The sequence below is a fragment of the Anomalospiza imberbis genome, chromosome 3, assembly GCF_031753505.1.
Source record: "Anomalospiza imberbis isolate Cuckoo-Finch-1a 21T00152 chromosome 3, ASM3175350v1, whole genome shotgun sequence".
Taxonomy (NCBI): Eukaryota; Metazoa; Chordata; class Aves; order Passeriformes; family Viduidae; genus Anomalospiza; species Anomalospiza imberbis.
In genome coordinates this window covers 52,904,817-52,924,933 of record NC_089683.1, presented here as the reverse complement: position 1 = coordinate 52,924,933, position 20,117 = coordinate 52,904,817, and the positions used below count along the sequence as shown (strand labels likewise).

The following is a 20,117-nucleotide window of genomic DNA, read 5'->3' as shown; positions in this document are numbered from 1 at the left end:
AAATATGTAAGAAAAGCAATTAATTGACTTCAGGAAAATCAAGTCAATGGTGACAATCACACTGTGAACAACAAGCAGGGAAGCTCTACACACAAATTTTCCAGTTTGGAAGGCAGAGCAGATGAAGGTACAAGACTCCCAGTGAGACAGCCAAGCAAACGTGGCCACAGCAAGGATGCAACAGGAGACCCTACTGTGCTGAGGGAACAGGATGCTGCCCAGACACACCACGTAGCTCTCATCTGCTCTCTGGTACAGTGTCCCACACAACAGTAATTTTTTTATTTTTGCTTCTCTATTATACCTCTGCCCCTGAGATTACAAACACCACACACATCTGTTCACAGCACTGCACACTTCCGATCACCTGCTGGAATACCAACATTCAAAACTGGCCATATTCAGACACAAAGCATTACTAATGATCTGGCTTAGGTCTGCAACCCCACAACAGAGTGTCTTCTTATGAATAATAAGTCTTCTGGGTACATGTGCCAATTCTGACCCCTAAAAGATGCAGCATGAGAGATGACAAGGGTTACACCAATAAGCCAGTACTAAGACAAAAAAATAGCAAAGGTATGTTTGTAATACTTCAAGAGCAATACAAAATGTATCTCTCAAGTTGGAAGAGTAAAAAATTCTAGAACAAATCGCAGATAGAAGGGAAGGAGTTTCAGTGTATTAGATCTGAAGTTGAACCCTTGGGGGTTGCTAGTTGAGCCTCTGATGAGCCCAAAGCAGTTACCAGAGCACTGTGCAGATGCAAATAAATAAAACCACACACCATCTTCAAACCTAAGGCAACAGAAACAGTTTAACATGGAAGAGGAGACGTTTTAATTTGCTACTGGTCATATAAATGCCTATTATTGAGCTTCACAAGCCAAAACACTAATAACAACTCCTGCATTCATTTCCATAGACCTCCCATTTTTAAAACCAGGAAAGTGAATGCACACTTGCACTTTATGAGAAATGCTAAACGTTGCAGCATTTCATCAAAGCATCACTGACTGGACTAAGCAGGCTGAGTTCTACTGTGTCGCAGGCACATTTCTCTTTCTTTCTTCTGTGCTCCTCTATGAAAAATCCTGAAAGAAAGAAGAATGTGCCGGCGACACTACTGCTTTTAGGTTCTGCTAGTATATTTACTTGGTGTAGTAGAAAAGATAAAAGTTTCTGTATAAACACTACAGCATCTCAAGATGAAATGTAACAGAAATGCAGAGTCAGCAAAGAGGAGAGTAAGCTACAATTTTTTTTAGTCTTGTGTTTAGGCAGAATGACCTAGGAAAAAGTGAGATTGGAAGATTTCAGAAAAGTACCTAGCACAAGGAAGTAAAACACAGCACCGACTTAATACATTCAATACAATGGACAAAAGAATGTTCATTCTAAAGCTATCTGAAGTATGGAATTATTTTGATACAATTATATAGTTACATTATAGCTATGGTGTATAGTGTACTGTTAATTCTAAAACACTAATAAAAAAGTTGCAGTCCATTACACATAACTGGAGGGCACTAAACTAACCCAGGAAAGCTACTCCACCTGAAGTTCACTCAACCCTTGCTCAGGTGAATAGCCCTTCTTTATGCCTTTAATCTTTGTAACATTATGTCTGCCACATTACTTGTGACAAGGGTGTGTATTAAAATACACAAAAAATAAAAATACAAAGAATAAGAGGTGGAAAAGTAAGTGCATAAGCAGAAGCAATTTCTATACTTCTTGTTCATATTAAACACAGAACAGTCACAATTTCTGTGTCCCCAAATACAGAAAAACAGAGAGATTCAATGTGGCTATTTGCATGCTGTGGGCTCTCAAGGACAGTAAAGATAAGATCTGGAGATAAGACAGGCAAAGAAAACAAACACCCTCGCTCTTGAGGAATAGGGTACAATGTTTAGGAGGTTATTATCCCCCCTACAGTGGTGTAGTAAACTAGGAGTTCAATCATTTTCATTCCCTACTAATGAAGTAAGAAGATGCTAAGCTTAGATCACCTTCAATACCCCTATTGGATTTCCAACAGTCTGTCCACATGAACAAAGTCCAAATAAAATAAATGACAAACATTTCTAATTTAGAAACAGAACAATAACAAAACTTGATTCAGCTCCAAAGAATTCTCCAGACAAATTATTCCTGTTTTACTCGGGAAGAGGCTTTAACCCACTAACTCAGGCTGCCATGTTTCACACAGAGTAAGAGGAAGAAAACGTGCTACCAGGAATTCCACATCACCAGTCAGGTTGTCAGGAGACAAAAACATCGAGATTTAACCTTCCCTCATTGGCAGCTGAACATGACCACATGCATTTTCCATACAGAACAATGCATTTTACTGTTTAACTCAGCCTCAGGTGCTAGACAAACTCGTTACAAAACACAGTATAAACTATTAACAGGCAGAGTGCTATGCTATTCCAAATGTTAAAGTGTAGTGCTGTTGGAAATCAGACAACCTGGGAAGATTTTCATTTTTAGGTCAACAAGAACATTGCTGTAGATATTTTAAAATAATTAGCACCTTCATCTTACTGTGTCTCCTCTTTCAACCTACCCCAATTCAATTAAACATCAAGTCCAAGACCTCTGACCCCACAGCTTTTCACACTCACATTGTACAGGTATACACAGTGCTGCCCTCTACAACTACTGGAAAGAAAGAGGTAGGGAGGTGTCAGCCTCTCCTCCCAGGCAACCAGTAACAGGACACAAGGAAAGGACTTAAACTGTGCCAGGGAGGTTCATGGTAGATATTAGGAAATATTTCTTCACTAGAATAGTGGTTAAGGATTGGACTGTACTCCCCAAGGAAGTGGTGGAGTCACCATTCCTGGAAGTGTTCAAAAAATGAGCACACATAGCACTTTACAATATGGATTTGGTCTAGCACTTTACAATATGGATTTGGTCAAAGATTGGATTTGATGATCATAGAGGTCTTTTCCAACCTTAACAATTCTGTGTTTATATGAACCATAGAAGGATGAAGTTTACCATACCCAGAGAGGGTAAGATGGATATCACCATTCCCTCGTCTCTGCCTGGAGTATGTACACAGAAGGCATATACACAAAACACTTTTAATGTATGTGCTCCCCAGCATTCAACTAAAACACCAAGTATTTGCAGTTTTCTAAAATACAAAAAACTGGTGAACATTCAACACATCAGCTAGCATTCAGACACTCCCCTTAGCGGCACCTTGTGTTTTGTTAATCAACACTATCGTGTTCCTTGCTCATAACAACTAATTTCATGAACTGTTTAGTATTTCAAAGAAAGCCTTGCACATCTGTTTTGATAAGGTCAAGAAAGATACATCACCAGCAACCACATCACACCCAGACCAAATTAATTACAGGTTCTCTACCAGGTTTATAAGGGCCATGATCAAGTCCTCCTTAGATTCCCCTCTTCCCATACTCAAAATGCTGCTAAAGGCCACTAGATCCACAGTATCACACATTGCAGGCCTGGCCACACTCCAGAGCTGCTTCTATGAAATTAGCTTACACAGGCCACAGAGTGGGATTTGCACTGGCAAAAAAGCAGACAGATGAACAGCAAATATCCTTTGGTGATTATGGCAACCCTGACTAGTCAAAATGCCAAGCCAAAGAATTTGGGCTTTCCCTTGTCTCAGGATGTTAAAATCTGTCCATGGAGCAAGCAGCTGCCAGTTTCAAGTTTACTACCCTTTGCCCTTCTCCCTTTTGCCCAGTTCAGCTGTTTGGTAACACTCTTCCACCCAAAATTACCACACCAATGACTCACAGCAGACTCAGCAGAAGTGGCTCTGTATCTCCATTTCAGTTTATATCCCACCACGTCAGCTCACACCCCCTTCCAGCAGGCTTTGTTGCACACAGCTGAACTACAAGCACACCCTTCACATCAGACAGACCTGCAGCAGAAAGCTTGGGCAGAAAACCATCAATGTGATGAGCAGCGACTCTGTTCTGTGGACATTATTAGCAAGCACACATGTGGAAAGATGAGTGCCAGCATTCATGGGATGACAAACAGACTACAAAAGACAAACACACTTGACCTCAGCTTCACAGCAAACTTGCTCTCTTCTCAGCTCTTTTCTCACCAACACAAGAAAGGCATTTATATGAAATGTAAATAAAGCTGAGGTAGAGCAGAAAGAGACTGGTGTTTGGAGATTCTTTAGTCACAAAGATGTGGCTTGATGCTTGGCACAAATATCTATATTGTCAATCACAGGTACCATTAATCATCCTCTGTTTACAATTATTAATTAGTTTAGGTCCCAAAGGTTTATATTAAATATTCCTATTGCACTCAATGAGACTTAATTACCATGTTCTTAATGTTTTACAGGACAAGACCAGGCAACAAGAAACCCATGATGAACAAATCCATCGGTCTAACAAAAAGCACTAGAAATGGTCGGTTTTTATGTCAAGCACATTTCCAGCAATATACATAATCATGCTATGAAAATTATTGGAAATGTCTCTTTAAAAAGTACCCCATCATTTTCAGGTGTTTAGAAAAAGAACCTCAAATCAACCCAGAGACACTATATTGTGAAAGGTAAGTATTAAAACACTTTATTACTTCAAAAAAGCAACTAGACACAAGAGCTACTTGAAGGTAAAATTATTATTTTTAAGTTTCAGCTCAACACCTCTTTTTATAATTGACCCTGATTCATGCAAATTCCAGGTCATCGCTTCTTCTCTATCATCTACCTTCCAGCTGAGAAGCAAAGAAGCTGAGGAGTGGGGGCAGAAAGGAGTCTAGCAGTAATGCCATGCAAATCTTTTCCTATCTGAAACACTGCTATAGCAGAACCAAAATGCCATGTTTCCATAGCAACCTGAACTGTGCCACATGTTTACACTGTATATTAAGTAACACTGAACAGTTTAATTGTAACACATAATCCTGTACATTTGTAATGTACAAAATTAACACTGGAAACCTTCAATATTTACTCCTCAATTGCTTATCCTGCAAAATTTATTGCAGTCTGTTGACTGTGACCTTGTATTACACCTATGCAGCTTCATAGGTGCTCCAACGCTGGCAGTGTAAGGTGCATCAAAATTACAATAATCAACAACAAATTAAACTCTCTTTACACTGCATAGACTGAATCCTGTTTTTAAACGCAGCAATATTTCTAATTATTTCCTTCTTCCTTGCAAAATCCCCTTAGGCATTGTGTAACACAAGATTATTTAGTTGTCTTGTCCTTCTGAAACATCCTGAAAACTTCTATTCCTGAAAACATTCCTTCCTCCACCTCCAGATTCTTGTAAACACTACACACAGTTACTGACCTTGTACCAAGTCACCCTGCACTATATGCAGTGCAAAAACTCCCCTCTCAAATGGAATTCCCCTCGCTATACACCAGAGCACATCACATTTACCTACTAATTAGGGAGCAACTCTTTGAAGAGCTGCTTGCTTCTTCAGAAGCAGAAACAGAAAAGTTCTTTATATTTTTCTGTGTTATAACAATGTGTGCACAGCTAACTCTTTAAAATTATTCAGGAAAGTGAAGTTACCTATGTCTACGTACACAGAAAAGATAGAACAATGTTATGATTAATTCAAAACTGTCATATGCCATCCTTCCTTCAGCCTATCTAACTGGACTTTTACTTGCTCATCTCTGCATGCATTCAATCAGTGAGATGGGTCAGGGCTTAACTGAAGAACAAAAAAATTAAAAAATACACCTGAATTAAGCTTGAGTAATGCTGCATAAAAAACAGACATGTAGAAGTTTTCTGGCAAAGCAGTAGCAATATATATTTTACTTTCAGACTACTCAAGCGTTTTAAACATTATTATAGAACTGGGAGGTTCTCTTGTTGAACAAAGCAGACTAATTTTGAAACTAAAATTCAAACTTCTTAGTATCAACAAAGTAACTCAGCATTATGAAGCTAGATATTTCCTTTTCCTTAGGGCTGGGGGGGAACCAAGCACCATAAATTCAGAAGAATGACAAATAGCTTCAATTCCTCCAGTGCTGCATTTTAAGGAACACCATCCATCTCAGCCACATCAACCAGGTGCCATAACAGAGACTCTGAGCTCTCTACTCTCATACCAAGTGCATTCAGAGGGACTACGCACACAGATTATGTTTGTGACACCTAAGCAAACATGGGGCCCAAAGATGAAAGCTGCCAAATTTCTGTTCTCTGCAGGTTATACCTGGCATAGCTGCTAAAGTTTCAAACAAAACTTTGTATTCTTTTGTATACAGCTACATCAATGTAATTGCTCACCCCTTCTCAAGTTGAAGCCAGTCAAATTAGTTAATCCATTAACAAATTTTGGATTTGGCCTTGCTTTTTTCCATGTTAAAGCACCTATTTTTTGAGGGGCCATAGTCCTTCCATTTTTGGTGTTAAAATCTGTCTTTGAAAATCTATTAAAACTGGGTAGAGACTTACACTTTAAAAATAATACAAAAAGCAGTTTGCACCTACCCCACCAGGGTGCATTGGTGATTTGTAGTTACAAAGGACTGACACATTACCTGTGAAAAGGGTATTACCTCAGAGCTAGATTCATAGAATCAAGGACCATTTAGGATGAAAAAGACCTTTAAGGTCATCAAGTTCAACCATAAACCTACTCATGTTCTTGCCAATAATTATGACAGGACCTAGGACTAAAACTCATATATCCAATCCCAAATCATGGGCGGGCTGACCACATTAACAGGTCTAACTTTCACAAGTCAAAATTACTTTTCTGAGATATCTGCATGTTAGACTCAGGGAAGTAAAAAGAAGGGGCAAAAAATAAGTGAAAAGAAGCAGGAAGAGAGATATGTTTCAAGGCCAGTGGAAGTGCATTCCAATTGATATCATGGGATTCTGTCATCCTAGAGCCTTTCAGCGAGAAAATCATTCACAGGTCTTTCATGACAGAGCTCTCAAAAAACAGTACATGGCACGAAGAAGAAATCAAAACTTGAACAAGAGATGTAAAACACAGTAATGTAGAAATTTTTATTTTAATTACAATATAATGCGGACAGCAAAGCAGTTAAGATTTGAAAACTGTACTCAGTGAAGTCCTGATTCCAGTGACATCCATGGAAGTCTGATTTTTTACAAAGCTTCTAGATCCAGAAAAAAAAAACCCAAACCAAAGCAAACAAAAAAAAAAATCCCACCAAAACCGACAAACAAAAAACCCAACAAAGAAACCAAACAAAAAACCAAAACAAAAAAAACCCAAACACAATCAGAGAAGAGGCTTTTGAAGGACTGTTACCATTTACTAAAGGATGACAGTTTTTTCCCAAGAAATGCATTTTGTAACTTGAAGCCTTTACATCCCAAACTCTACACAGGTCCACTACAGAATGAAAATGGAACAGTTATCAGGTAAAAAGAAATGCATGTCTCCTCAGAAGCACCTTGTGCTACAAGTGGCTCCTTTAGCTGCACCACCTTTCCTTTTGCAAACCACCTTGGCTTTCTGCTTGCATTTGCACACACTACCCACAGCAACCTTCAATCATGGCTCATTCCTAATGGAGCAAGGTGCCATTCTGCAAGGAGCAGCATCGCTCTGCTCTGCCAGGTCTGAGTCTACATCTCCTTCCCTGGAGGAAAACAAAGAAATGAATGCACCTGTCTTGCTCTTCTCATACACTTAACCTGAATTGTGTTCATAGTTGAGCAGAATGGGTAGGAACTGCTCTCCTGGATGCAGTGTTATCCCACAGCTCAGTACCCACGGAGGCCAGGAGAATCCTCCAACACATGCCAGTGTGTAAGGTCTGGTTCATTCCTAGAGTTCATGTTCCTTGCTCTTCCCAATCTCCCTGGAGAAGAATCATTATTTCTTGGTTTTGCTGTACCATTTTGGTTTCAAGATCAGTCTCTAGTCCCCTACCCCTAAAATCTGCCTATTATATGCTAGGCTCAGCCTAGGACTGGGAACCACCAGAGCAGGGCTTTAGAAGGACACAACTAGTTGACAAAACACTGAAACTTCCTTCTCACACAATAGGATCAGGTGCACAATGTCAACAGTGCAGGAGAAAAGAAAAGTAACCTTCATCTTCTTAATCTCTTTTCATAACAACAAGTGTGTTACTTGTACTAACAGAAATGATGCACTACAAACAGAATCCAACTTTCAAAACAAACAACCCACTTAAAAATTTGTCCAATGAGGGATCAGTTAGCAGCAGAGACACTTTTTAAGGAATTTAGAATCCCTGATAGAAGAAAACAAATGGACATTTTATGTGGTGTGATGCGAGCAACCACATCAGCACAAGCCCAACAAAGGAGATTTTCCTTTCCATCCTGTAAGCATGACTGTAGCAGGACACAAATGCAGATGTCACATGAAGTTCTTGCCTAGCCTCTGCACACTGATGTGATACTACCCTCTATTCACCCTAACTAAAAGGCACACCTAACCAACACCGCTCAGCACCATACACTAAAAAAAATCCAATACCACAGAACAAAACCAAAAACCACATTACCTCTAAATCAAATTAAACCTAACCACAAGGACTGGAGAACAACTCATGGCACAGGCAGAAAGCCACCCTTGTCACTCCTTTGTGGCTCTCAATTTGTTTCCTAACTGGCCTGACGATGACCCAGGCTGCTTGTGACTTGACCCCACATATTTGGGTGGCAAAAGGACTTTCATGTTCATCAGCTGTTAATCATTTGGGCCAGATCTGCATAAGTGACTGGCTCACAGCAGGCAAAGTCAATCTGTCACCACATACCTGGCCACATTTCAGCACACTGTTCCGTAACAGAGTAAAAGTTTCTTTCATCTCCTTGGTTCTTCACCTATTGTCACCAAGATATCACCGCTTACACCACACAGCTACCACACAACACCTGCATTTCAGAAGTTTTTGGAGCTGGGACAGAAGGTACAGACCAGATTTTATGTCATGGATTACCACAGCTCCTACCTTTAGGAGTCTTCAGCAGCTTCACTACAAAAGGCTTGATCAGCAACCAAGATGGAGAAGGGAGTACAAAATGTCAAATACTGATTATATAATAATTTCTTTTTAATATAAATTCTAAATATCATACAAAAAATCATGTGTAAAATTATTATACACTTCAATGCTTCCCTGAATTATCTGAACCTTAGTGAGAAAGTATGAAGGAAGAACTAAAGACACTCTCTGGCCTATGAAGTTTTGCTGAGTTTGTTGCAGCTACCAAAAATCTGCAATACAGATTAAACCCAGCTTTATCACAAGTACCCAGGTCTTTGGCATCAGTACAGCTGCTTAAAAAGCATTCTTAAAACAATACTTCTTAAGTTGAGAGTAAAATAAAGCCCTTGCCACCAGACTGGGGCACTACTTAACCATGGGACAGTTAACTACAGCAGAAGCCTACTGACAGAGCACAGAAGCAGTGCCAAGCCACTGACAACATCAAGTTGTTCCACAAAGCATCTCCTCCAAAGTAACAACCTAGGCAGACCCAAGGATTTTCTGCAATCACAGCATCACCTGATCTGGCAGACAGCCATCCACACCTCTTCCCCTCTGAATCAAGATGGCAGTGATCCTTTGTGAATATTCATACTTCTTTTTTAACCACTGCATTACCTTAGAATACTTAAAAAGAAAACAAACTGCAAAATAACACAGATGGCATGTGGGGCAGAAAGCAGAAAAAAATGGACTGGAGTTACAGCAGACAGAGAGAATGCTGCTAGAAAAGGTTACATTTATTTGAAAAAAATGAGTCAGGGAATACATTACCTTTTCTTAAGATAAGGCCGAGTTCAAGGAAGCAACAGCTCTCGCTGTGAACTTCTCTAAAACAAAGCTGTGATTTCCTCTATCTGGTGCACTGGAACCAATCCTTGCTTGCAGTGTCTTAGATTCTGAGGAAACGGCCCTCAGTTATCTTCAGAAACACTCTAAGATCCCAAAATCAGTCACTAATGGGTGAGAGTACACTAAGAAAATTTCCTTTCTAGAAATAATGCTAACAAAAAGCTTTTAAATCCTAAATCTAACACAAAATTAAACATAAACAGTACTATTTCGACATTGTAACCAAAAGATAAACACTTATCTTGCCTGTATAAACAAGTATAATTTCCCTGCTAAGCTTGCATGTTTTCTGTCCCTGTAAACCAGTTTCATATTACCATTACTTAAACATGGGTACTCATACAACCCACATTTGAAGAAGGATGTTGAAAAAAAGCCCTGAAAAACATACAGAGTAGCCATAAGAAAAGCAGCAACATGGAAGAAACAGCACCTTGGTGGGCTCTACACATAGCACACCAAAGAGAAGGCCAGATGCTTAATTACTGCTCAAGAGTACTGCAGGGCACAGAATGAGCAGGGCACAGTTTCACTGAGCTCTGACAGGGGCATTGGACCACACAGCACCAGGAATTTGAGGCATGCAACTGAAAGCACAGTTCACCTCTTATAATAAATAGCAATCAGAAAGGCTTACTGAGATTATCATTATCATGAGTACTCTACACATTGACAAATTCAAGCCTAATCCAGAAGTCTTCTGAAAGGATGAACTGTGGTTCCATGACAAGTCATTAATTCTTAGGTAAGTATAGGGAGATCAGGAGGATGCTATATGGTACTGAGCTGAAATATTGGTACCCTTTCTCCCCAGCTTGGTCAGACACTGGGAGCAGCACAGGTGCAAGAGCAAAGCATTGCAACAGCAAAGCATCGCACCTGGTTGTGGGCATCTAGTACAACCTTCTGCACTGCAACCCAGTGGGAAGCACCAGCGGACTCCCTGAAGCCTGCCTGTACTCTGCCCTTGCAGGCAAGTGGGGAGACACTTCAGATACACAGCCATGGTCTCATGCAAGGCTGCAGAGTGCTGCCCACTCCAAAACTGAACAAACAGTTCCCAACATACAACTTCCAGCACCAGCTCAATCACTCACACCCAAATGACATTTTGACCAGGAACAAAGACATACAGCTTTCCACCTACAGTAGAAGGGTTTACAAAGAAAAGCAGGAAGAAAAAGAAAACACTCCTCTGTATGTGTTTAATATATCTATCTGAAACATTTTGTTTGGGGAGGGAAATATAATTCCTCTAGCCTGCTGTGAATTTTGTCACTAACTCATTGTTTCATATATCTGGCTAGGGAAAAATGACAATGAAATAAGATTTTTAAAAGGAAAATAGGAGGAGAAGGAAAAAAGAACTGCAGACTTGTTTCTCCTACTCTGATTTCTTTCCTAGTCAAAGGAGGTCACTTGAGTGAGCGCTCTTACTGCTGACTTCACCCATCAAATGTAGCATTACATTTCCTCTTTTTGGGAAAGCAATCTTAACCTCCAGGACAAACTCACAGCAAAAGTGGCAGCAACATGACTTGGACATTTTCTTCCATGAGGGTGCAGATCACTCACAAGAGGGAGTGAGAAGCCATCAACTTTGTGGCAGGCAGCCACAACAACCCCCACCATCAATAACTCCACCAGTGGGTGGATACCTCACTAAAACAAAAGCTACACCTATAAAGCCTTTAACTATTTTGGCTTATTGATCATGATGAGGAAGAGGTTTATCAATCAGCTGCTTTTTGGGTGGTGACACTGAATTTCTTCTGCCAGATGAGCCAAGGACTATGACTGCCTGCTGCTGAACTGGGCACCTGCTGAGACAGAGGGCACTAGTCAGGTGCTGGACAGAGAGCTTTACCATTTTTCTCAGCATTGGTCATGTTCCAGCTTTCCTTTCACCCCTACTGGATAGCAAAGGGAAATTAAGTCCCTTTGTCCTTCACTTCCATAATTATTGTTTGTGAGCAGCTCCAGCTGCCTAAAACAGCATTTTTTTGTGTCAGATCTCGCTGCAGAGGCTCACACTACATTCTGACCTTTGAAATACCCACCCAAATGGGTGACTGCAAAGACTCCCTCTGGCTGCAGTAACTAGCCACAGCATCACCATAATTTTTTTAATTACCTTTCCAAAGACATGCTATCCTCCAATCCAAATCACTCTCAAGTGAATTCACGTCTGTTTGAATAGAGAGGCTTATTCTCTAACACTTAAAGAGATTTGCAAGCTGTCCCCTGAAGTCAGGACCATAAGGTAGCCAAATATCTACTAGAGCCAGCCTCCAACCAATTTCAACCTTCTCTTTCAAAATCATGGATACACAAAGCAACAAAGCCATATTCCTAATACGACAAGGACTGTTCCAATCACTTCTAAACTCATTTTATCTCCAAAGGGAATCACTTATCATTTCAGCAGCAGATGTGACACATCCAAATGTGAGTGTAGCTACTTCTGCAGTGAGAACAGGGCATTGGGCAAAGCCAAGGAATGAAGCCCAGAGACTGCCTCATAAACTACTTGGAGAAATCAGGTATTCCAGAAGTGTTTCTTTTCCATAACATAATATGCAACAAGGAAAAAAAAAAAAACAAACCAACAAGAATTTCCCTCCAAGCCCAAGATTTTGATCCATTACTTAAAGAAAAAAAAAAAAAAAAAAAAAAACACCAAAACCAGAAAGCCATCAGACAGCATTTTGGCTACAAGCATCTACTTCAATACAACTCTTCAAAGGATCAACATTACTTGACTATTCAGGTCCTTAAAATAATTTGTGTATATTTATGGACATTTTCCAAGTAAAAAGATGACAGAGAAGGCAGTCTAAAATGCACTGCAACTTACATATTTTTTATCATGGCTTACATTTAAAAATATATTCTTGATAAAGTAATTTTCATTCAGAAAGTATATATTCACGCATACTTATACATATATTCTTGGCATTTTCTACTGCTTTCTCTATTAATTTTCTGAAAGTCTGTGTGTCAGATGGAACAATATCAGGAAATTATTATTTCCATACTGTGTAAACACTGTCTGATACAATATGCTGGCAGAGTTCATCAACACACATTTTAAGTATCACACAAGCACAGGCCCTTAGGCTGGGTCATAGCATTTTAAGCAAACCATAATCGATTAATGGGCACCTACCCATCTTAAAAGTCCACCACTGCGCATTAATACGAGAAATGTATGACTACCTAATGGGAGAACAGTAATTGTAGCATGTAAAGTAAACACATGCTAAAAGCCTGTTACTGAGTGCAAGTGTTCATCATCTCAGGGATAAACAGTTACTACATCCTTTAGCACCACGATATTGCACACACATCACCCAAGACACAAGTATGCCACTCCACCCGTAAACCAACTCCGAAGCAGGGTATGATGAAGGACAGAGAGGAAAGTCCATTGCACTGATTAAAGACACAAAAATCAATTACTGGCACACCTCTGGCAGCACTTCGCAATCACGACAACCAAAGGCTACGCAAATTAATATATATAGAGAGAGCCTGGAACATTCCAGTAATTCATCCAAGACCCTGAGAGGGAGGAAATAAATAAGGTTCGAAGCCCCGAATGCCATCTCGGCTACACCGGCTGGGTAGCGGCAGCAGCAGAGCACACGCCGGGCGCCCAGGAGGAGCACCCGGGGCAGGCGGGCAGGTCCCTGGAGCCGCCCCGCGCCCCCGACCGCGCCCACACGGACACACCGCGCCCGCGGGGCCGCGCCGCGCCTCCGGGGCTGCGCTGCCGGGCTGGCTCCGCGCCCCAGCGAGCGGGCGAAGAGCTCCTCTGCCCCCACAGCGGCGGCCCCGTCCCCGTCCCCGTCCCCGTCCCCGTCCCCGTCCCCGCCCCGCCGGGCTCCGCGTCCCCCGGCCAGAGCACAAGGCCGCGCCCGAGCAGCCCCGCCCGCCCCGCGGCCCGGCGCGCACACACAGACCTGCGGGCGGGCGGCATGGCGGGCCCGGCCCGGCGCCGCGCCCCGAGCGCTCTGCGGGAGCGCCGCTGCCTCCGCCGCTCTCCGCCGCTTCTCCGCTCGGCCACAGCGGCGCCGGCCCCGCCGCGCCCCGCGGCTCCGCCCCGCCCGGCGGCCCCGCCTCCCTTCGGCCCCGCCCGGCTGCCCTGGCGCCGCCGGATCGCCGTGGCCCCGGGGCCGGGGCTGGTGGCCGCGCTGCTAGGGCGCTTCACGGGCTTCAAGCCCCGTCCTGAGCAAAAGGGTCTGTCTGCGGAGCCAGAAGTCCTACGAGTCATAAAGCCCAAGCGCCAGGGTCTTCCTCCGGAGCAGAGTTTTCTCAAGGGCGGTGCCAAAAACAAAACAGCCCGTTTTGGAAATTGAGGTTAACCAAAGCCTTTAGATCCGTGGGAAACTGAAAAGCCTAGAAACCTCATCTGTTGTTTCTACACTGTCTGCCAGTAGGCTTCTTCCCCCAATCCCCAGAAAACAACACTCGTATATTTACCAGGAACTCCACTCCCTTACCCGAGATAACTGCAGGTAACCCCTTCCAGACGTTTGTGGCTAGCCTAAACACGATCTGGCTTCTTTTTTCTTCCTTAGGTTAGTAATCAGCTCTGAAAGACTGATTTCAGTCTGTCGGGCATTGTAACAAAAGTCTTGTAACACCATTAAGTTCCAAATTCTGCAAGACAAAATCTCAAGCCTGTAGATAGGCAGCTACTTGCATAAATGAAAAGGAGACACAAAGTGTACACGTATATAGAGAGATGCTAAAAGAGTGTGTCAAAATAACAAATGGAGCACAGGTGTCTTAAGAAGAATATTTTTACTAGTTACACTGTTATGAATCCAACTAGCTTTAATTTTAAGTAAGAGATTTGACAGAGGCTTATTTTTTAAATGTAACAGCTGCTTAGAAGATTCATTTCAAAAACGTGTCATTTTCAGGACCAAATGCATCTACAGTACAGACACAGCCATCTCTCACCACTGCCATTATCCTACTTGTAGCATATGCTTGCTACCGCTCAGTGTCACTACTGGAACAGCAACTGTCTCAACTCCTCCACTAAATTTGCTGCTTCACTTTCAGCTAAAATTGAAGTTTCCATCTGATTTTTTTTACCAAAACAGTTTCTTCTACAAGGGACAGATTTTCTTTAAAACATAGTCTGCTGCTTAAAGGATATGTTCTGATAACACACTGAAGTTAGTACATCTTATTATTACCCAGCAAAAGAAGGACAATCCCAAAGTTACCTTGGCTAAAATCTCAAAGACTCCACTGGCACAAGGGTTCTCTACCACCACACAGAAGAAAGGGGCCCTGCTCTCAGTTACTCTTCTAGCAGTGCTTAGATAACAAAACTGGAAAAAAAAAAAGAGGAAGAATAGTAGTACTGTTTACCCAACACCTTTGCCAAAATTGCAGGAGCTATGACGCTCCTCTCCATCAAAGTAGTGGAAACCCTATTTATCTCTTAGCTGCACTTGCAGAACAATGACAGTGACTAACACCTTATTTTAGCTCCAGAAAAGCTATCCCTGTCCTAATGTACCAGTCTGCTGTCCATCATCATTCCAAGCACAGTCACCTCTATTGTACAGTGTAGAAAGCTCTATGAAGACAATGCATGAGCTCCATATAGCAAAGAAACTATGCATTTCTATAGTACTTATGTTGCCCTAAGCACATCAAATACATATTTTAGACTGCTGGCATGGGGGAGGAATCAAATTCCTATCAGAGCAGAAGGATAAGCAGGCTAGGTTTGGGACAGAAGCATTGTACAAGTTCTGGTTATGGCACTGTGGGTTACTGCCTGTGGCTTAACCCACAGACTTCTTGTCATTGGAAGAAGTCGTTGTGTGAGTGGGACGTCATACACCCTTTTATTTTACTGAGTCTGAAGTACTACGTAATGCCTGCCTTTCTGTTGCAACGATGAACATGAGATAGGCAGATGATAGGCAGATTAGACACACAGACATCACCTTTGAAATAAAATTTAGTTTTAGTCTCACTACAGTATAGAGGATAGCAGACAGTCTGAATAGTTTGCTCTTTCCCATGGCAATATGTTCCTTGCCAATTCATTTGAATACAAATGCTCTAATATAATTTGATTCATTGTCTTTGAGGTATCAATGCTTAGAATATCTTTACCAGAGAAAATCTTAAATTCATGGTGCTTGTTGATTTCAGGATTAGGCAAATTTGTTTTATCACTGTTTGCATTATTTTGATGGAGACAAAATGTAAATTTGCTATTTTCATCACTTCCAAATTATGAATTTTTATCCTAGAAAAGTATTTCTCACACAAACTCACATGTATAACCACACATGAAAGACAGAACAGATTTGGGATACAGAAACACTACATTTGAATGGGTTTTGATCCTCTGCTTCAGTGTACATTAACAGGGTTATATACATTCAAGAGAAAAAATTGCTAGAGGTACAGGATGTTTATGGCCTGCATTCAGATCAGCTTACACTAATAGCAGAAAAAAATACTGTATTGATCGTGTAGTTTTTCTTTTTTTTTTACATCTGTAATTGTTAGCTTACAGCTCATTTATTTAAGAGAGACAACTTGCCATAAAGAATTACACTGACAACTTTGACTGCTATAAAAGTCCAGTTTTGAAAAGATATAAAAATAAAGGTGACAGCAATCTTTCTTTTTTTTTTTTTTTTCCATTATCAGCCCTTCTGGTTTTGCCTATTACTCCTACCATTATTCACCATGAAGTAGTCACAAAATAGGTTTCATACAGACAGACTTTTATGCATACATAATTGAGGCTCTGCTTGATCCTACTGCACTGAGGGTTATTCTTAGCCTGGTTTCTTCAGTTTATGTAATGATGAATTTTCAGTGTCCCCGACTCACCCTTAAAGTTTGAATTTATTGTCTAGATATAACTCAATGTGATTGAGATGTTGAAATTTTCCTCAAGTTTTACAAAAATGAGAAAGCGACCATAGCTGGAAACTTTCATAAGAAGTTCTCCCTTAATAACTGATTCTGTGCGCCTATTTGTCTGTCTAGAAGAGCAAACTAGAAGTAGCTTTCAAAATGCTCAACAGAAGAAATTTGCTGCGATACAAGAGGCGATGACAGAAAAGCCCTATTTGTTTCAACTAAGGTAGCTCAGTGGACACTGGATGAAGCACCTCCCCGACACACTTTAACCCAAACCCCAGTATCACGAGCATTTTAACATAGGCTAAAAGGGAAAAGAAGCTGGCCCAGGCTTTACTATATCAAATGCAGTGCCAGGGGAAGAACGGAAGCTGAAGAAAAAGAATAAAAGAACGTGTGAAAGTACTTCTGTAAAGTAAGTACTGTAAACTATTGCTGGTTGCTCCCCTTCTCTTTCTTCAGGATCATTAAAATATCCCCCAGGACAGGGACTGCCAGCCCCGAGCCATGGTGCTGCCCGTCCTGCGTCGTGTCCCTTGGCGCCGCGAGTGCCACACTGCAGGCACAGGGAGCCAAGTCACCGCACAGCCTGGAATGTGCTCTCGGAGCTGGGAGTATCGCAACAGCTGCGACGTTTGGACAACACCTCTTCAGGTTTTCCTCACATTATTTCCATCAAAGCACTACTGCGGTTAAAACAGCTATAATAAGTACAAAGTACAATAGCACGTTTCCCCAGAAAATTTTTATAATCCAACAGTTAGGTCACCAATCTGACCATATGTGGAAATTAAATATAAAATAGCAAAAGACTGTGCATCATCTCTTCCTTCCCTCTCCTTTCCACTTCCTTGAAACTGGGATGATGTACAAGTCAGGTGAATTTACAGAAGAAAATCTGATACCAAGACTTTCCACATGAAACATATAGTTGAGGAAAGAGAGGACTGATAAATGCAGTTTCTGTGCAGATCAAGGGTTTTCACTAGAGCCAAAGCATGTACCCCAGGTACTAAAGAAAATTTGTACTTACCATTATATATTACATACATACTCAAATTATATATTTTCCATAACTTAGCATATTACTTTGTTGTTATTCTTGTTCATTTTTACATCATAAGCCTACTGTCACACATCAATCAGCATGTCAAAGTAATAATAATATGTAATGTATTCATACGGAACAGACAAGTTAATTGCATGCTGCTGTACAGCTTGCATTTAAAGGAATCGCTCTGACTTCAGGTTCCAAAACTCAGCGTTACCTACCAAACTGTGACAGCCGTGATCCAGTACCTCTAATGCTGAATGATCCTCACTCGGTTTCACAGGCACACCAGCGCTAAGTGAAAAGAAACATCGGCCTCTGGCATTCCTTTCCTGGTGCTTTTGGGAAGATCATTCTTCTCCAGCTACCATCTCAGGGATGCAGGCACAGGCACTGGCTGCTTCTGTGCTGGTAGGAGGCTGAAATGATGACAGTTTCACTGATGCACTTCTCCATCGGATACAGGAAGCCAGAGGAGAGGCACAATCTTTTGTCAGTGCACATGACTTGTACAGTAAAGAAAGCCATTTCTAAAAATAACTAGGCAGCATATGAGTCTCAATGCTATTTTCCTTGATGGTCTAGTGGTCAGCCTTCAACTCTGAGGCTAACATCAAGGAAAAAATTTGCTGTTTCAGTAAATTTCTCTTATACATACCTTAGTTTTCACTGCTCCTGTAGCTGTAATCAACAACCCTTTCACTGCTCAAGAGAAATTTAGTAAGATATATTACTCATTTGGAAAGTGATTTGCTAAGTGTCAAGCACAACAGAGCAGGATTGCTTTGCTTCTACATCTAACAGCTACCTAGGGTATGGACAAAACACATTTGCCCCCCCTGCCATCAGCAGCTTCATCTGAAGCTTATCTATCTTAACACAGAAAGGTTTTTGCATTTTAGATCCAACCCTCCTGTATCGTTGGACACTGCCTAAATAGGGAATATTATTTTTGCTAGTACAGCTCCCAGATCTTCTATGCTCATGAAAATAACATGGCAGAGTAAGGAGCTTTTACACAGAGGTCATCCATAACACTGTCCGTTTTCGTTCTGCTCACACAAACCTTACAAAAAGAAACAAGGTCACAAATGAGTGAGTATCTATCGTGTGAGGAGGCCGCGGCAGCACAAGGCCAGCAAAACACCGATCTCCATCCCCTCTGTGGAGCCGCTGGCTCCCACCTTAGAGAGGCCTTTGGAGCCGCTCTCGCCCGCAGGCTAGCACCGGAACCCGGACCAGCTGAGCTGTTTCCACAGCCTGCTCGTGCAGCGACCGAGCCGGCGCGGAGGGAAGCGCCGCGTTCCTCCCCTCCCAGCAGCCGCCGGCCGGGATGTGCGGGGCAGAGCGCTCAGCTGAGGAGGCCCCGCCTGCAGCCGTGACAGCGACACCCTGTGCAGAGACGATGGTGTCACGACCGGCTTGTAAAGGCAACACGAAATGAAGGAAAACAACCGCGCGAGGCCCGCGCCTTCTGGGGGCGGCGGGAAGAGCGCCGGCGGAAGAAGAGAGGGAGCGACGGCCGCCGGCGCCCTCCTGCGAGCCCCCCCGCCCCTGCCGCGGCCGCGCAGCTCTTGCCTGTGGCGCTGTCGGAGCCACCCCCGCTCCCGCTGCGGCACCGCCGCGCTGGCCGCTCCTTCGCGCCCGAGGCTCCGTCCTGTCAGCTCCCCCAGCACCATCCCGCCTCCCGCTCACGGCGAGGCCCCTTCGCCAGCCTGGGCGGTCCCCTCTCCTCCCCAGCCTGCCGCCACTATTCTCTTCCGTGGGATGGAATACAACGTCCTTCTCCACGCATAACTGCTTCCAGGACTTGGTACTGCCTGCAAAGCGGGAGCACAAGGAAAAAACAGCAGCATGGCACAGTCGAGAGATTGCTCTATTATTGCTTCTTTAGAAAAAAGTGGGGGCACTCTACCAAGGATCCCTGGTGGTCTAGTGGTTAGGATTCGGCGCTCTCACCGCCGCGGCCCGGGTTCGATTCCCGGTCAGGGAAGATCCACTTTTACCTTTATCCCCTTCATCTCAATTTTGTTTTGGCATTCTCTCCGGCCCTCTACTTCTGCTCTTACAATTCTGGACCATCGGCCGGCTGCTGTGCGAGCCCGAGGCGCGGCAGCTGTAAGAGGCACCTGACAGCGTGGAGGAATCGTGCACAAAGGTAGTGCAAAAAGTCTCAGCGCCCTGTGCTGGTGGGCAGGGGAAGCTTCGCCAGGTGTAGCATCTGCCTGGAAATCTTTCAGTCACAGCACTGCCTACAGACATCCCATGCCCACCCACAGG

General features: G+C 42.6%; 1 protein-coding gene and 1 non-coding gene across 7 annotated transcripts in view; one reads left to right on the top strand and one right to left on the bottom strand.

Annotated features, from left to right (window-relative positions):
* NCOA7 (nuclear receptor coactivator 7) overlaps nucleotides 1-18,599 on the bottom strand; it is an 83,532-nt gene extending 64,933 nt beyond the window's left edge. For 4 of the 6 annotated variants that reach the window (XM_068184384.1, XM_068184388.1, XM_068184387.1 and 1 more), the window contains exon 1: nucleotides 13,837-13,975. The gene's annotated coding sequence lies outside the window, so the exon portion shown is untranslated. Of the gene's footprint in view, nucleotides 1-13,836; nucleotides 13,976-18,108 lie in introns of those variants that run through there. The other 2 variants (XM_068184386.1, XM_068184385.1) reach the window with 2 other exon arrangements.
* A 1,159-nt stretch (nucleotides 18,600-19,758) lies between these two features.
* On the top strand, nucleotides 19,759-19,830 carry TRNAE-CUC (transfer RNA glutamic acid (anticodon CUC)). The gene has a single exon. It is a non-coding gene; the product is annotated as a tRNA-Glu (tRNA).
* Nucleotides 19,831-20,117: the final 287 nt, after the last annotated feature.